Source organism: Hevea brasiliensis, chromosome 10 (assembly GCF_030052815.1).
Source record: "Hevea brasiliensis isolate MT/VB/25A 57/8 chromosome 10, ASM3005281v1, whole genome shotgun sequence".
In the NCBI taxonomy this organism is placed as follows: Eukaryota; Viridiplantae; Streptophyta; class Magnoliopsida; order Malpighiales; family Euphorbiaceae; genus Hevea; species Hevea brasiliensis.
In genome coordinates, this window is record NC_079502.1 from 18900975 (window position 1) to 18920477 (window position 19503).

Genomic DNA, 19503 nt, shown 5'->3' on the forward strand with positions numbered 1-19503 from the left:
GTACATATTGTTTTAGTTTGAGCAGTTGTAAATTCAAATTGTAACTTGAGGTTGTAAAATAATTATGAGTTATTTTGACTTGTAAAAATTGTATTATATTTCCTATATCTCAGCTTTTGAAAAATCACTATGGATTTGAGTTGAGAAATATGTTGTATTGAGAAAAATGTTAGAGTTGAGATTTGGAAAATTATTGAAGTGCTTTTTACAGGTTTTCTGAAGAACGGTTTTATCCAAAATACAGATGGCATTCTGCAAAAATTTTTATAGAAATTCCAAATAATTCAAATGAGTTAATTCTATCACTTCAGTTCAAAAAGGTTTTCAACACCTGTAAATAGTGCTCACCACTGCAAAAGAAGTAAGAAAAGTTTTTTTAAAATCCCTTGTAGTATATTTAATGGGTTATCAGTAGACGGAGTTGGTAATTCATTAGGTATACTACGGGATCATGTTATGCCTTACAGAGGGGTAGGGTGTGACAGGAAGACTAAAGCTGATGGTGGCATAGGAAAGTGTTTCCATTAGCCAGAGTATAGCAATCTAAATGAATGCAATGCCATGATGAAAACCAACTCAAGTTCAAAATATATTTGGCACTTAAGGTTATGTCATGTTGCAGAAGATAGGATTGCAAAACTGGAGAAAATGGGGATTCTATCCTCATTGGGCTCTGAGCCTACTCCAACCTGTGAATCTTGCCTTCAGGGCAAAATGACTAGATCACCCTTTGTTGGACAGGGGCTAAGAGCTGAAAATATTTTGGCGCGAATACATAGTGATGTATGTGGTCCATTTAAAGAAATGGCTAGAGGGGGTTTTCATTATTTTATTACCTTTACTGATGATAAATCAAGGTTTGGGTATTTGTATTTGATGAAATACAAACATGAATCTTTTGAAAAGTTCAAAGAATTTAAATCTGAAGTAGAAAATCAAATAGGAAAGAATATTAAAGCTCTTCAATCAGATCGTGGAGGTGAATATTTGAGTACATGGCATTGTTTCTCAGCTGACTCCTCCAGGAACGCCACAGCTGAATGGTGTATCTGAAAGGAGAAATCGCACCCTACTGGATATGGTACATAGTATGATGAGTTATACTGATATGCCAATCTCCTTTTGGGGATTTGCATTAGAATCAGCTTTGTATATTCTGAATAGAATTCCATCAAAATCAGTTTCTTCCACACCTTATGAGATATGGCATGGAAGAAAACCAAGTCTTAAGCTTGTTAAGATTTGGGGTTGTCCAGCTTATATCAAAAAGCTGAACACTGATAAATTGGAGACCAGATCAGAAAAAGGTCGATTTGTTGGATATCCAAAAGATAGTTTTGGATATTATTTTTATTTGCCTACTTCACAAAAGGTTGTGATAAGTAGAGATGCCACATTTCTTGAACAACAGTTTGTTGAAGAAGGAGGCAAAGGAAGGCAAATAGAGTTAGAATTGGAGAATTCTGACCAACCAACAGATTAGATGGATATAGATCTATCTAGTCAACCTAAACCTGTTGATGAAACATCTACAGCTGTTCCTCATAGAACAACCAGGGTATCTCACCTACCAGTGAGATATGGTTTTCTTCATGAAGAAGAACAAGAGTTGTCTACTCATGAAGAAGTAGATCATGGAGATGATCCACTTACCTATGAAGAAGCTATATCAGATATAGACTCTTCAAAATGGATTGATGCTATGAAATCCGAGATTGATTCCATGTATAAGAATCAAGTTTGGGATCTTGTTGACCCACCTGAAGGTATTGTACCTATAGGGAACAAATGGGTTTTCAAGAAGAAAATTGGTTCTGATGGAAAGGTAGAGACCTATAAAGCAAGGCTAGTAGCGAAAGGGTTTCGCCAAAGGCAAGGAATCGACTATGAGGAGACTTTCTCGCCTGTTGCCATGCTTAAATCAATTAGGATTTTATTAGCAATAGCTGCATACTATGATTATGAGATTTGGCAGATGGATGTCAAAACAGCTTTTCTCAATGGATACATTGAAGAAAACATTTTCATGGAACAACCTAGGGGTTTTGAATCCCAAGATGGTTCCAAGGTATGCAAGCTAAAGCGATCCATTTATGGGTTGAAATAAGCTTCGAGGAGTTGGAACATCCGTTTTGATGAAGCCATTAAATCCTTTGGTTTTATCAAAAATAAGGATGAACCATGTGTATATAAGAAGGTTAGTGACAGTGCTATCACTTTCCTTATCTTATATGTGGATGACATACTGTTGATGGGTAATGACACAGGTATGTTGACGACTATAAAGGTATGGTTGTCAAATACATTCTCCATGAAAGACTTAGGGGAGGCAACCTATATTCTTGGGATTCGCATCTATAGAGATAGAGCGAAAAGAATAATTGGTTTATCCTAAAGTCTATACTTGGAAAAGGTGTTAAAGAGGTTTAACATGCTTGATTCCAAGAGAGGATTGTTACCAGTGAGACATGGTATCCATCTTTCTAAAGAGATGTCTCCAAAGACACCTGAAGAAAGAGATAAGATGGCCAGGATTCCATATGCTTCTACTATTGGAAGTTTAATGTATGCAATGTTGTGTACTAGGCCGGATATCGCATATGCTGTTAGTTTGACTAGCAGGTATCAATCCAATCCAGGTTTGGAACACTGGATAGCTGTCAAGAATTTTCTTAAGTACTTGAGAAGAACTAAGGATTTATTCTTGATTTATGGAGGTGGAAACTTGCAATTGGATGGTTATACTGATTCTGATTTCCAATCAGATATCGATGATAGAAAGTCTACCTCTGGATATGTGTTTATTTGTAATGGAGGTGCAGTCAGTTGGAAGAGTTCCAAACAGAGCACGACTGCAGATTCCACTACAGAGGCTGAGTATATTGCTGCATCAGATGCTGCAAAGGAAGTTGTTTGGATAAAGAAGTTCGTGACAGAACTTACAGTAGTTCCTTCCATTGAGTCAGCAGTTCCATTACACTGTGACAACAATGGAGCAGTTATATAGGCTAAGGAACCAAGGTCTCACCAGAAATCCAAACACATAGAAAGGTGCTACCACATTATCAGAGATATAGTTGGGCAAGGCGATTTAGCCATGCAGAAAATAACATCAGCTGAAAAACCAGCTGATCCATTCACTAAGCCTATGTCACAGACTCAGTTAGACTGACATCTTGAGAAGATGGGTCTAAGGTATTGTATTGAATGGCTCTAGTGCTAGTGGGAGATTGTTAGTAGTATGCCCTAGAGCATATCATTTAGTGTGTATCTTGTACATATTTAATTAATAAAAGGCATTACCACTTTTCCATTTACATAATATATTTATGTGTAATAGAAAAGGTCCATTGATATTTTGTTAGAAATATTATTCTTAAGTTGTTAAGAATATGAGTGACAATATTTCTAGCACAAAGTATCATAAATAGGTTCACAATCAAGGATACTTCATAATAAGGACATGACTTATCCAGAAAGATTGTATTCATGTTTGTTCCCAAGTTATTTATATGAGATATAAATAAGATGGAATGGTGAGTCTCATGCCATATAACAAACATGATAGGCACTTATAAATGATAAGTAGGCTGAACCAGTGACACTTATGACAAGCACATGGAGTTTACTCTTGTCAATGTTTTGTCATAAATCATATCAGTGCATATAATCTTTAGACCTGAGATAGCACAGTTATCTTGTATATAGGTAGTTTGAGTTTGATACTGCTTTCATACTTGTACTGTGTATGGGTATATGGGCATGTGTTGGCTCCTACTAGTAATATATGGAGGTAGGTGTTGATCAAGATGGAATCTGTTCCTCTAAGTAAATAGAGATAAAATCCTATGTTCATTTAATTGTTCTTGATGTTTCAAGTTCTGGCCAGACAGATAGATTTATTGTAAAAGAGTTTCGATGAGAAAATCTTTTAATCAAGAACTGGAATTAAAAGAGAACATAATATTCATAGCAAATGGAGTTTGACATAAACCATGACTCACTTTGAGTTGGGATTTTGTAACAGAGAGATTCTAGTGCATGGTAACATATGATTATAGGTTCATTTAAGGTAAACCTTATTACTAATTGGGTGGCCATGGCATGCTATGCTAGGTGTTAACCATGGTCTATGAGGTTCATAAAATGATTTAGAGAAATCATTTATGGTAAGAAAGAGTTCTGATGATATTAAAAGTTAATATCATGTCTCATTACCAATTAGTGATGAGCCTAGTAAGTCACACACATACACAAGTTATCACCTAATTAAATATGATTTAATTAATTAATTAAAGAGTTTAATTGATTAATTAAATAGGTTTAGTTTGCAATTAGATTGCAAAGTCCCTAGCATGACTTGAAACCAAATCTAGATTATTAGATGTATAATATAAGTTAAATTTATATTTAAAGTGTTTAAATATGAATTTAATTAATGAGAAATTAATTAATAGAAATTAATTAATTAATTTATATTTGATATAAATTAATTAGAAGAAGAAAAATAATTATTTTGGGTTGAGAACTCAAAATTAAGACACAGGGGCATTTTGGTCATTTTGCAGTGTGACACGTGGCACCATGAGATGGTGACACATGGCATAACACATAAGCTTGCCAAATGTTTTTTAATCATGTAAGATGATTAAAATCAAGATTAAATATAGGTTTGACACTTGGCACAATGTGATTGGGTCACTTAAACCTAGAGCTAATCAAAGGGTGACATGTGGCAAGGGTTTAATGTGTTAACCTAGCTATTTAAGTGTTGTTATGAGAAAATAAAATATAACCAGCAGCCACACTCCTTTGTCACGCCACTTTGAGGGTTTTTATCTCTTCTTCTTGATCTCTTATCAATTCAAAGAGATTAGCCATCAATCTCTTGAATTAAGAACACTAGAAATTGTTTCTAGTGTCCTGTTTACATCTTTAATCTCTTAAAAGGCAGAACTTGATTTTCTAATTAATAGAAAAAGCTTTAGAAGCTATTCAAGGGCTGCCATAGGTGTTCTTGGTGTGGACAAGCTAGAGGGACAACATCTGGTGTCCTGAAGACGAGTCTCAAAGGCGCAGACACCCTGTAGTGCATCAAGAGGTTAGTGTAATCGTTCTTGATTTAATCTAGGGTTCTAAAATTAATCTGATTAATTTTAAAATCTTAAATGGAAAATACAGATCCAAAAACATATTAAAAGAGTTTTAATATGTTGTTTATCATTGAAATCAAATAGATAAAAATAAATCTTGCATGATGCATGTGACCCTAGGTGAAAATTTTTGAATTCAATGGTATAAACTTGTGTTTTTCACGCTTCCGTTCCTTCACCAACCACTAGAGGAATTGTCTGCTTTGGCCATAAGCCTCATGGTTTTGTCCCATAGGTGGAATGGAGAACTTTCTAGGAGGTCACCCATCCTAGGATTTCTCTCAAGCGAGCACGCTTAACCCTGGAGTTCTTCCAACTCTCCAGGCCATTCCACCAAAAGGCACCTCTAGTGATTAGTTCCCCCATTTTATATATCATTACTTTTCGAACCCAAGACCATCTCCGTGCTTTGTCGATGTGGGATTTGCCTAAGGGACCTTTCTCCCCCCCTTTCGGGACTCAGCGTCTTCGCTGAGGTTTACCCCACCATCGCCCAAGAGGACACGCGAGCAGTTCTGATACCAATTATAACGATCGGGCTCCAACCACTAGAGGAATTGTCCGCTTTAGCCATAAGCCTCACGGTTTTGTCCCATAGGTGGAATGGAGAACTTCCGAGGAGGTCACCCATCCTAGGATTTCTCTCAAGCGAGCATGCTTAACCCTGGAGTTCTTCCAACTCTCCAGGCCATTCCACCAAAAGGCGCTTCTAGTGATTGGTTCCCTCATTTTCTATATCATTACTCTTTGAGCCCAAGACCATCTCCATGCTTTGCCGATGTGGGATTCGCCTAAGGGACCTTTGATAATTGGTATCAGAGTCGCTCGTGTGTCCTCTTGGGTGATAGTGGGGCAAACCTCAGCGAGGACGTTGAGTCCCGAAAGGGGGGGAAAAAGGTCCCTTAGGCAAATCCTACATCGGCAAAGCACGGAGATGGTCTTGGATTCAAAAAGTAATGATATAGAAAATGAGGGAACTAATCACTAGAGGCACATTTTAGTGGAATGGCCTAGAGAGTTGGAAGAACTCCAAGGTTAAGCGTGCTCGCTTGAGACAAATCCTAGGATGGGTGACCTCCGGAAAGTTCTTCATTCCACTAATGGGACAAAACCGTGAGGCTTATGGCCAAAGTGGACAATTCCTCTAGTGGTTGGAGCCTGATCGTTATAATTGGCATCAGAATTGCTCGTGTGTCCTCTTGGGCGATGGTGGGGCAAACCTTAGCGAGGACGCTAAGTCCCGAAAGGGGGAAAGAAAGGTCCCTTAGGCAAATCCTACATCGGCAGAGCACGGAGATGGTCTTGGGTTCAAAAAGTAATGATATATAAAATGGGGGAACTAATCACTAGAGGCGCCTTTTGGTGGAATGGCCTGGAAAGTTGAAAGAACTCCAGGGTTAAGCGTGCTCGCTTGAGAGAAATCCTAGGATGGGTGACCTCCTGGGAAGTTCTCCATTCCACCTATGGGACAAAACCGTGAGGCTTATGGCCAAAGCGAACAATTCCTCTAGTGGTTGGAGCCCGATCGTTACAAACAAAATAAAGAAATCTATTTTTGGTCTTCTTCCTCATGGATTCTGCCACTCTCTCTTTCTTTCTAATTCTCTCACAATTCCACCATTTTTAACCCTTAAAAGCTTGATTTCTCCTCCCTTCCCCACCATAAAAACCCTAACCACTAGCATTAAAGTTTGATTTTAGATCTTGGTGGAGTGATTATTAACTAAAAGAAGAAGAAAGGAATGAGACTTGGAGAATTAGAGAATGCATAAATCAAGGTATGTATAAATTGGTTTTAAATCTTTAAATACTACTTGAAATTGAGTTGAGATGCACGGAAATTGTGAAGAAAATGAAAATAATCTTGCATGCATGATGAGTAGAAAATTCGGCAGCCATGATGTTAGGAGAGGTTGAAGTGTTTTAGTTCAATGAATTATGTATATAAGCCTAAGTGTGTAGAGAATGTTTAGATACCTTAACTACATAAATTGAAACACTTGTAAAAATTAGGGTTTTTGACCTTAGGGTTTTGGAAAAAAGAAATTAGGGAATTGGTAAATTGATGTAAAAGACCTTCTTTGAGTTAAGAAATGGTCAATTGTAACCATTTGTGGTGTGCGTGAATTGTTAGAAATAAGTTTCAATTCGGATTGCTTAAGGTCAATAAGCAGACAACTTGACCTAGGTCCCTTTCAGGGATCAAAACTGAAAATTTACCAACCCAATTCGTATGAGGTCATTTGGGAATGAAACTAGACACAAAATGGTCCATTTTTCATTCAGGAATCATGTCCAGGAAGTGAACATAACTTAGTGAACAATTAAGCAAAATCCAGATTTGGGCACACCAACCTGTACAAAAATGACCAAAAGAACAGCAGTTACATAAATGAACATAACTTGGTCTAGGAAGGTCCAAATGACCTGAATTTGAGACCGATGTAAAGTTGAGACATAACCCTACAACTTTCATGAAGAAAAAAACCCAAATTTTGACCATAACCTATCTAAAAACTCACCTGCAGTCAACCCACAAAAACTGCCATTATCCAGTAAATGCCTAGAATTCTAGGTAACACCAAATCTGGCCAGCTATCTTTAAATGGCCATAACTTAGGTTACAAAAATCCAAATAGAGTGATTCAAAAAGGGAATTAAAGTTAAGACAATAAGGAATAACTTTTATGAAGGACACTTAGCCAAATTCTCACAGTAACCAGATCAATTGAATAGTAGAAAATAGGGGACCAAAACTGAAAAATTGTCATTTATCTTAGGTGACTTAGAAATTGAATTGGCGATCAATGCCAACAAAATTGACACCCAAAATGTGATATATGAGTGCAATTAGAACTAATAAAATTATTAAGCATAAGAAAGTCAACAAATTGACTTAAATAGTGTCATGAATAGTAACCCCGAAATGAAAATTTTTAAGAACATTAGTTTAAGCATATTGGGGCTAGAATTTAGTATATATGAATTAATTATTGGAATTTAAGTATTAGAAATGGTTATTGAAACACTTTAAATTTATGTGTTTCAGTTGGAAGGGGATCTTTGAAGGAGAAACGAAAGTTTGAGTAAATTGAGTTGACAAAAGAAGTTTGTGCACAACTAGTTTTTTGATTGAATTTGTTTTGAATATTTTATGTAATTAAATGATTTTATTCTTCCTTATGCACTATGTTTATCAATTATGGGATTTATTTCAATGATTATTGAAATTGGTATAATAAGCATGGGTTTAGTTTTGTGAAATATTATTTCAATAATTATTGAATATTGTTTTGGACTGGATAAATTATGTTTGAAAAATTGTGTTGGAATTATGTTTTAAATTGTGAAAGGCAATTTGCATGAATAAAATACAAAATTTTGTTTTGGATTGTGATGAGCATAAAAAGTTATGGAATATTAGAATTGATCTTGAATTAATATTGTGTTGTGATTTATGCTCACAAAAAGGACAAAGAAATGCATGATATTGTTTTATATCTCACTATAGATACTTGACTAGGTTATTACCCATCTCCTTCATTTATTGAGGAGACAATGGAGTTAGCTTTGTTTTGTTTCGAATACCATGGTATGTGCACAGGCTTAGAACCTCCTCTTATTAGAGGTTAGATCTAAGTATTTGTTATGGACCCGTCGGAAGTTGCATTATTGTGTTGTGTACTGTGCATGATGATTCGACCTCCCCGACCATAGGGAGTTAGAATCCCGATTCGACCTCCCCGACCATAGGGAGTTAGAATCACCACAAAGATGGCCCTTTTGGATTAGTCTTGCATAGTTAGCAAGATAAAGAATGGATTTTGATTGATAAGAAATTGTGATTTGAAATGAGATTGCGCACAAATGATTTTGTTAAAATAATTGTTTTAAAATCCCTTATAGTATATTTAATGGGTTACCAGTAGGCGAAGTATGATAATTCATTAGATGTACTACGGGATGATGTTACATCTTACTAAGGGGTAGGGTGTGACAATCTAGTTCTCCATTTTGAAGGCTACAGCTGCTAGGAGGTTCAGTCACATGACCAAGACTGTTTCCTCATCTGGGACTAAGAAGGAAAAAGGAGGGAAGTTTGGTAAGAAACAAAAGAAGAATAAGTTCTGGAGCAAAATCAATTCAGGCCTCGGGATGGAAAATAAGTCTAGTTCAGGTTCGGATACTTCTAGTTGTGTTAGATATGGGAAACCTCATTAAGGACTTTGCAGGTTCAAAACCTCTGAGTGCTATAGATGTGGACAGGAGGGACACATGTTAAGAGAATGTCCTAATATGGAAAGGATGGCTTCTCAATAACAAGTAGGGTTAGGTAGTATGGCTCAACTGGCAGCGAGATAGACTTTTGTCGGTCCCTCTTTAGGAAGGGGACAGGGTAGAGGACTATGTTCTTCTTCCTCCATAGTAGGCTCATAAGGGAAGGGTTTAACAACACTGATTCGGATCTTTAGCACGACACAATAAGAAGCCAAAACCTCCAACACTATGGTATCGAGTAACCTTTATACAGGAAGTTTCAAGTGCATGCTTTGATTGATTTAGGTGTATCACACTCTTTTGTTTAGCTTGATCTAGTTCTAAGATTAGGATTAATAGTCTCAAGTTTAAAATGTTCATTGCTTATTAGTAGAAAAAAGTGTGACCCTTCGGTGATAGAGATAATCTGTTATGTTTGTCCAATGATGGTTGAGGACAGATGTTTTCTAGCTAACCCAGTGATTTTGGAGTTGACAGATTTTAATGTCATTCTGGGGATAATTTGGCTACCAGCCAATTATGCTACCTTGGACTATAGAAGCAAGGTAATGGAGTTTAAATGATAAGATGGGCCAATGATAGTGTTCCAAGGAGAGTAGGTAGCACCTGTAAATGGTATGATCTCACCCATGAAAGCAAGAAAACTGCTCTAAAAAGGTTGTAAATGGTTTCTAGCACATGCTAAAGAAGTTGTTGAGAACAAAAGTGGACCGGGACCAGTTCTTATGGTAAGAGAGTTTCCAAATGTTTTTTTAAAAAAGCTACCTGGGTTTTCACCTGAGGGGGAGATAAATTTTGAAATTGATTTAGTGCCTGGCACTAAACCCATATATATTCTTCCTTATAGGATGGCTCTTGTAGAGCTGAAGGAGTTAAAGGAACAGTTGTAGGATTTAGTGGATAAGTGGTTCATCAAACTGAGTACCTCCCCTTTGGGTGCTCTTGTGTTATTTGTGAAGAAGAAAAATAGATCCCTAAGGCTATGCATAGACTATAGATAGTTAAATAAAGTGACCACAAAGAATAAGTACTCTTTGCCCCATATTAATGACGTGTTTGATTAGCTAGCAGAAGCTAGTTGTTTTTCTAAGATAGACTTAAGGTTTAGATATCACTAGTTGAGGATCAAGGAGAAAGAAATTTCAAAGATTGCTTTTCAGACTAAGTACGGATATTATGAGTTTCTAATGATGATGTTCGAGTTAACCAATGCCCTAGTTGCATTTATGGATCTCATGAATAGGGTATTCAGACCTCATCTAGATCATTTTGTGATCATATTTATTGATGACATATTAGTGTATTCTAGAGATCTTGAAGAATATGCACATCATCTAAGAATGGTTCTCCAAACTTTAAAGTAGCATTAATTGTATAGCAAGTTCTCTAAGTGTGAGTTTTGGCTGAAGAACATATCTTTCTTTGGACATAAAGTGTCAGAGAATGGAATTTAAGTGGATCCCAATAAGGTTGAAGTAATGGCAGATTGGCTGAGGCCAAGTACAATGATTAAGATCAAGAGTTTCCTTGGTTTGACTGGCTATTATAAGAGATTTTAAGAGATTAATGTTTGATATCTCCAAAATACCTTCTCCAATGACTAGGTTGACTCAAAAGAATAGGAAGTTTGAATGCATTGATTAGTGCGAGGAAAACTTCCAAAAGCTTAAAAAGTGTTTGATTACAGCACCGGTGCTAGCTTTGCCTTCAGGCAATAAAGTTTCACCATTTACTATGATGCCTCTAGAGTGGGCTTAAGGGGTGTTCTCATAGAGAATGGTAGATTAAAAACTTATACTTCGAGACAATTAAAGAAGCATGAAGCTAAATATCCCACTTATGATTTAGAGAAGGCAGTTGTAGTATTCGCCTTAAAGATGTGGAAACACTACCTATACGGGACTAAATGTGAAATTTTCACATAAGAGTCTTTAGTACATCTTCAATTAGAAAGAGTTGACTATCAAACAGAGGAGATGGGTAGAACTACTCAGTGATTATGATTTACCATCTAGTACCACCTGGAAAAGGCAAATGTTATTGCATATGCCTTCAGCTAAAAATCATTTGGCAATTTGGTTCATATATCTATGGAAAGGTGGCTTATCTTGAAGGAGTTACACCAACTGATTGGAGAGGGGTTATGAAGGAGCAAAATCATGAAAATCATAAGTTTAGATCATTGAATTCAAAAATTTTCATCTAGGGTCACATGCATCATGCAAGGTTCATTTTTATCTATTTGATTTCAATGATAAACAGCATATTAAAACTCTTTTAACATGTTTTTGGATCAACATTTGCCATTTCAGATTTTAGAATTAACAGATTAATTCATTAGAACCCTAGATTAGATCAAGAATAAGTGCACTAACCTTTTGATGCATTGCAGCGTGTTTGGCACGTTTGGGATGTGCCTAGGACACCAGATGTTGTCCTTCGAGCTTGTCCACACACAAGATACCAATGGCAGCGCCTTGAATAGCTTCTAAAGCTCTTCCAATCAATTAGAAAATCAGGTTTTGCCTTTTGAGAGATTACAGATGTAAACAGGACACTAGAAACGATTTCTAGTATTTTTAATTCAAGAGATTGTTGGCAAATCTCTTTGAATTGATGAGAGATGAAGAAGATGAGAGGGGAGAAGGGTGGCGGCACAAAATGATAGAATGGCAGATTATATTTTTCTTTTCATCCTTTCCCTTATATAGCTAGGTCACCACTTAAAACCCTTGCCACATGTCACTTTCTGATTGGCTCTAGGTTTAATTGACCCAATCACATTGTGCCAAGTGTCAAACCTATATTTAATCTTGACTTTGATCATCGTACATGATTAAAAGATATATGGCAAGCTTATGTGTAGTGCCATGCGTCACCATCTCATGGTGCCACATGTCACCCTGTGAAATGACTAAAATACCCCTATGTCTTAATTTTGAGTTCTCAACCCAAAATAATTATTTCTCTTCTTTTAATCAATTTATATCAAATATAAATTAATTAATTAATCTCTATTAATTAATTTCTCATAATTGAATTCATATTTAAATACTTTAAATATAAATTTCACTTATACTATACATCCAATAACCTAGATTTGGTCTTAAGCTATGCTAGGGACTTTGCAATCTAATTGCAAACCAAACCTATTTAATTAATCAATTAAACTCTTTAATTAATTAATTAAATCATATTTAATTTGGTGATTACTTGTGTATGTGTGTGACTTATTAGGCTCATCACTAATTGGCAATGAAACATGATATCAACTCTTAATATCATCAGAACTCTTTCTTACCATAAATGATTTCTCTAAATCATTTTATGCACCTCATAGACCATGGTTAACACCTAGCATAGCATGCCATGGCCACCCAATCAGTAATAAGGTTTACCTTAAATGAACCTATAATCATATGTTATCATGTACTAGAATCTCTCTGTTACAAAATCCCAATTCGAGCTGGAGTCATGGTTTATGTCAAAACCCATTTGCTATGAATATTATGTTCTCTTTTAATTCCAGTTCTTGATTAAAAAGATTTTCTCATTAGAAACTCTTTTCTAATTAAATCTATCTGTCCTGGCCAGGAACTTGAAACATCAAGAATAATTAAATGAACATAGGATTTTATCCATATTTACTTAGGGTAACAGATTCCATCTTGATCAACAGCTACCTCCATATATAACTAGTAGGAGCCAACACATGCCCATATACCCATACACAGTACAAGTATGAAAGCAGTATCAAACTCAAATCACCTATATATAAGATAACTGTGTTATCTCAGGTTTAAAGATTATATGCAGTGATATGATTTATGAAAATGCATTGTCAAGAGTAAACTCCATGTGTTTGTCATAAATGTCACTGGTTCGACCTACTTATCATCTATAAGTGCCTATCATGTTTGTTATATGGCATGAGACTTACCTTTCCATCTTATTTACATCTCATATAAATAACTTGGGAACAAACATGATTACAATCTTTCTGGATAAGTCATGTCCTTATTGTGAAGTATCCTCGATTGTGAACCTATTTATGATACTTTGTGCTAGAAATACTGTCACTTATATTCTTAACAACTTAAGAATAGAATTTCTAACAAAATATCAATGGACCTTTTCTATTACACTTAAATATATTATGTAAATAGAAAAGTGAAAATGCCTTTTATTAATAAAAGATGTACAAGATACATACTAAATGATATGCTCTAGGGCATACTACTAACAGGTTACAGCTAGAGATATCAACTAACGGTGCCTGGATAGCTCAGATGAAGGTAGAACTAGTGTCTTTGAGATAAGTGGTAGAGAGATGTACGAAGACCCTGAGTTAGTGAAGATAGCTGAAGCAATACTGAAGGGTGAGAACCCTGAGTTCTGATTCGATGGGAAAAGGTGTTAAAATATGGCAGCAGGTTATGTGTACCAGATAACATCAGGCTTAAGGGAGATGTTATGAGAGAAGCTTATAATGCTAGGTGTAACATTCACCCCAAAGCCACTAAAATGCATCAAGATCTATAAAAGTTGTATTTGTGGCCTTCCATGATGAAAAAGATTACAGAGTTCGTGTTAGCTTGTAAAGTCTGTCAGAGAGTGAAGCTAGAACATCAAAAGCCAGTAGGAATGCTTAACCTACTACCCATTCAAGAATGGAAATGGGAAAAATATAGCAATGAACTTTATTCTGGGGTTATCGATAGCCTCCAACAAATATGACTTGATATGGGTTATAGTGGATAGGTTGACTAAGACTACTCATTTCATTTATGTAAGAGCTAACTATTTTATCGATAAGTTAGCTCAAGTGTATGTGGTAGAGATAGTAAGGTTACATGGAGCTCTAGTGACGATAGTCTCTATCAGAGGATTGCAGTTCACATCAAGGTTTTGGTATTGTGACACCCCTTACCTGATTACAGTGTAGCCGAGCAAGACATGTCACACTCGGTGCCGGAGCACCCTATTTTATCTTACTTTATTCCTTTAAAAATTTTGTTTTCATTATATTTTAATATCAATTATCTTTCTATGGAGAAAGTATTGATGTTTCCCCAGTTTCTATTACCATTTGGCGTATTTTACTATTCACCTTGTAACATCCTCCCGGTAGCAATTCCGCACATTCTACTGTTCCGGTGATCGGTGTCGGTCCGGACAGCTAGAACGTCCAGAAAAATATTCAAATCAAAGTGAGGGACCATAATTAACTCAAATATTAATGAGAAAAATTTAGTAAAAATTTTAGAAATAAAATACAGTTAAGTCAAAAGAGCCGGTGCCCAAGCGATGGGTAACCAGAGGTAAGTTGCGGTTCTCGCAACGAGGAGCCCTAGACCCGGGGGAAAAATTTATAAAATAATTTTTGGGACTCCAGAGAAGGGTCATTGAGGTTCCTATGGCATTAGAATGCCAAGAAAATATTTAGAAAAATTTTTCAATCGGTACAGACAATTTTGACCCGTTAAGCCAAACGGAGGGCATTTTGGTCATTTCGCCTTCAGAGGTGATTTTTGGCCGACTTGTCCAGTTGAGTAAATAATTAATATGACATAAAATATGAATAAACATTACTAGAAATTAAATTGAAATTGAGTAGTGATGAAAAGAAAAAGAAAATACACTAAAATGCCAAATATGACATCATTATGATGTCATGTGAAAGTCTCCACCAATTATAATTTAACAACCATTTAAATAGAATATAAAAGAGGCTAAATGAAGACCAAAATAACTAAAATTTCCAGCAGCCCTCACCTTCACAAAGCTCACCCATAGCTCTCAAATTCCATAGCCAAACCTCCATTGATTTTCAACCAAAGCTTACTTTCTCTCTTCTTTTCACCATAAACCCTAAACCCCTTTCATTAAAAGTTGTCCACTCATCTTGGGAGAGTGTTTGGCAGCCTAGAAAGTGAAGGAAAGTGAAGATTTAGCTTGGGAAAAATCTGCCCACAAGAGGTTAGTGCTTACTTATGCTAATATTCCTTTATTCCCATGTTAAGGACTTGAATTTAGTATGAAATTGTAAGTTAAATGGACTAAATTCATGTGTATATATACCATGGATTTCAGCTGCCCTAAGGAAGGAATAGGATTGAGTGTTGATGATGGACTTAGAATGAATTAGAGCTTATGTTTAAAGTGTATAAACACATATATAATGAATGGAAGTGTGTAACTAAGGTGTATGGGTGAATTGCAATGAGAAATTAGGGTTTTAAGGGTGAAAATTGGACTTGGCATTTGAATTGAGTAATGGACATTTTATTGGTCAATTATTGACCATTTTAGGTATGTTGACCATGAATTGGACTGAAAAATAGGATTGCAAAGTGAAGATGTAGGCTGCCCTAGGACAGCAGCAGAGGGACTGAAAATTCAGTCCAATTACACAGCCATAACTTGGGCTGTGTTGGTCCAATTGGTGTTTGGCCAATTGGACATAAAACTAGGCTTATAATGGCACATTTTTGCTGAAGAAACCATGCCCAAAAGACTAAAGCAAGTGGACCAAAACTTGGCCCCAATCTGGACACCCTGCAACAGCCCCTGCAGAAATGACCAAATGAACAGTAACTATTCATTTGGCCATAACTCACTGTAGATTTGGTCAATTGACCTGAAATTTTTACAGCAACAAGTTAAGACATAGAAAAACAACTTTTATGAAGAAACCTACCCCAAATTATGACCAGAACCTAATCAAATCATTGAGCAAAGTGAAGTTTACTGTACTGAGATTTCCAGAATTTTCATTTGAGCAGCAATGTTTGGAGGACTATAACTCTCTCTAGAAAACTCGGATTTAGGCGATTCTTGAACCGATGGAAACCTAAGGCATAGTAGAACATTTCATATGAAGAAAGTTAGACCAAATTATGAACTTAACTTGATCAAATTACTGACCAAAGTTGGACCAAAAATCTGCCAGACCCAAAATCTCAGCATGAGCGATTGCACGTGAACAGTAAACTTATTTTGGCCATAACTTGAGCTACAAAACTCCAAATGGAGTGATTCAAAAAAGGAAATTCAACTAGACAAAATAAGGAACAATTTTCATGTTTACCATTTCCTCAAATTCCCACTGTTCAAATAACAAATGGAACAGTAAAGATGAAGCATGAAAACCGAAAATTTTGCTCAATTAGCATTAAGCTTAAAAATGGTATTGGCAACCAATACCAACAAGTTTGAAATACAAAATGTGGTATGTTTGAGGTGTTAAGGTCAATACACCTATTTTCTATCCAAAAGTCAACATTTTTGTTGACCAATGAGGCGAATAGTGACACCAAAACCAAAAATTGGCAATTTTGCCAAAATGACCTAAGCTTTGAGAAAGTGACCAAAACCAACAAGTTTTAAATACAAAATGTGGTATGTTGGGAGTATTAAAACCAATGTACCTATTGTTTATGCAAAAGTCAACATTTTAGTTGACTAATGAAATGAATAGTGACACCAAAACTTGAAATTCAAAATTTGAAATTAGAAATGCATCTAGGGGACTTTAAATTGCAATTGGCAATTAATACTAGCAAATGTAAAACTCAAAATGTGGGATCTTGGTGTAATAAGAATTAATATATTCATTAAGTATAAAAAGGTCAACATTTTGGTTGACTAGTAAGGTGAATAGTAATCAAAATGATTAGTAAATTAAGATGAAGACCTAAAACCAATTCTAAGCTTAAATGCTTAGAATTGTATGACAAATATGGACTATGCATCCTAGTCAAAATTGTTAAAAAGAAATTTAGGCCATAAATTTGAAATCCATGAAATATTCATGGATTACTTGAAACATGAAAAATAAGTCACCTAATTGATGTGAATAGATAGTTAGGGCATATATGCCCATCACAAATGGAATTCATAAAATATTAGAAACTCAACTTGAAATATAAAATTTGTAATTACATAAGTAGATTCTTGAATGTATAAATGAGAAAGGAAAAATGTTTTGAATGCAATGGTACATGTGAACAATTGTTTAGAATTGCGATCAATATGAATAACATAATGAATGGATAAATAAACCATATTAATGTATGAATGAGACATTAGTTCTCATTATTGTAAAGAGGAGAAGTATTTTGAGTATAATGGTATAAAAGAATAATTGATGTGAATTGTGATCATATAAATGATCAAATGAATGTATGAATTATGATTGAAATTTATCATGAAAAAAATGAAGTCATAAAGCACAATATATTAACATTTTAAAATATTAAATGCCCTAGTATACCTAACAAGATTGGTTTGGATAGTTTGGCATGCCAATAGGGTATTGTTTTAGCAGTACTGTGAAAGGCTTTATGCCTGTATTCATGGCTTTATGCCCGTATTCATGGCTTTTATGCCCTTATGCATGGCTTTTATGCCCGATTATGTGATATCATGGCTTTTTTAGCCATACTGACTGCATACATGGTAGACGTTCTGCGTCCCATGGTATGACGGCCCGAGGCGCCGCGGTGTCCAGTGCCAACGACCCGTTATCCAGTCCAGTCGTCTAGTATAGGTTACTTGGGCAGTCAATTAAAGTATTATTCAATTCAGGCAGCTAAGTTAAGTTAAGTATAATGAAAATCCAGTACAATTAAATTAAGTATTGAATGAATAAGCAAAAGAGATTAGCAAAAGAAACATAACAAAAATATAAATTGCAGAATCATGCACTTGAAATACAATACGGATAGAATAAATTATATACCGCTAGTATTCTTGAAAAGTTATAAACTAAGCACTTCCAAAGAGGAACAAACTAGTATATAAGATCGTTGATACTAGAAATACCATACCAAATTAAATTGATTCTTGAGTATCCGAATTATCATTTATTTCTTTCTTTACTTGTATATATTATTTCGGTTATATTATTACACCACTAGCGAAATGCTTAGCGCGATGGAATTGCTTCCTCGCGAGAATCAAGGTAAAACCAGAGATCATCGTGAGATTTTTGGAGCCCAGATCTGCGAAGTGTCGGAAGAGTTCAAGATTGTCACCTCCTCAAGAATGCATGTAGATAGGGCTCATTTTATACATGTTATGTATATTGTTCATTCCTAGCACATTGTAAATTATTTGTATATCTTGTACAAAATAAACTCATGTAATTAACCTATGAATTATGGAAGCTATTCAAAGTAAGTATTTTAGTATGTGAATTGAATTTGAGTTATAATGAGATTATACTTGTGAATATTGAGATATTGAAAATCTAATGAGATTTCTGAGAAATCTGATATCTTGTATTGAGATACATTATGTTTGAAAATTTTGAGACTATTAAGTTTGAGAAATTGAGTATATATTGAAATTGTCTTTGGCAGTTCGGAAGAAATTAGTCAAATTACATTGACACTTTGTCGGATTATCGTTAAAATTTTTGAAATTTCCAACTTAGTTAGATTTTGATAAAAGTAAAAATAGCCTAAATCTTCAATAAAGTTTTTGAATAAATAAATCAAGGACTGTAATGAAATCAGATAAAATAGAGTGCTCCGGCACACTGAGTGGCATAACTTGCTCGGCTACACTGTAGTCGGGTAAGGGGTGTCACATTTAGAAAAATTTGGACCATTTCTCGATTTGTGCGTGTCATCCTTGCGCAGGGGCCATGCAACTCAATTGGTAAGAGGCGAAGCAAACCCGTGAGGTGATATGGGTTCGAATCCTAGCTCTGCAGGGCGAAGGGATTGAACTCCACCAAAGCGGACAATACCGATTTGAGTTGCATTGCCGGCCTCTAGAGGGGTACGCTGGCAAGATGGCCACCCATAGAGGGGCTTGAGCTGGGGCCCACTAAGCAAGGTGTGACAATAAAAAAGGCGCCTTTTTATTGTCACATCCCGACAGGGCCCAGCTCAAGCCTGAGTGGCCATCTTCTTGCGTCTCCAGAAGGCGGTGTGCGACTCACAGTCTTGTCGCTTTGGTGGAGTTCAATCCCTTCGCCTGAGCTAGGATTCGAACCCTTATCACCTCACGGGTTTGCTTCGCCTCTTACCAATTGAGAGCTCAATTGGTAAGAGGCGAAGCA

The 19503-nt window shown here is 35.8% G+C and overlaps 1 pseudogene; it reads right to left on the bottom strand.

Annotated features, from left to right (window-relative positions):
• Positions 1–19032: 19032 nt before the first annotated feature.
• On the bottom strand, positions 19033–19093 carry LOC131170028 (U6 spliceosomal RNA; annotated as a pseudogene).
• Between the last annotated feature and the right edge of the window lie 410 nt (positions 19094–19503).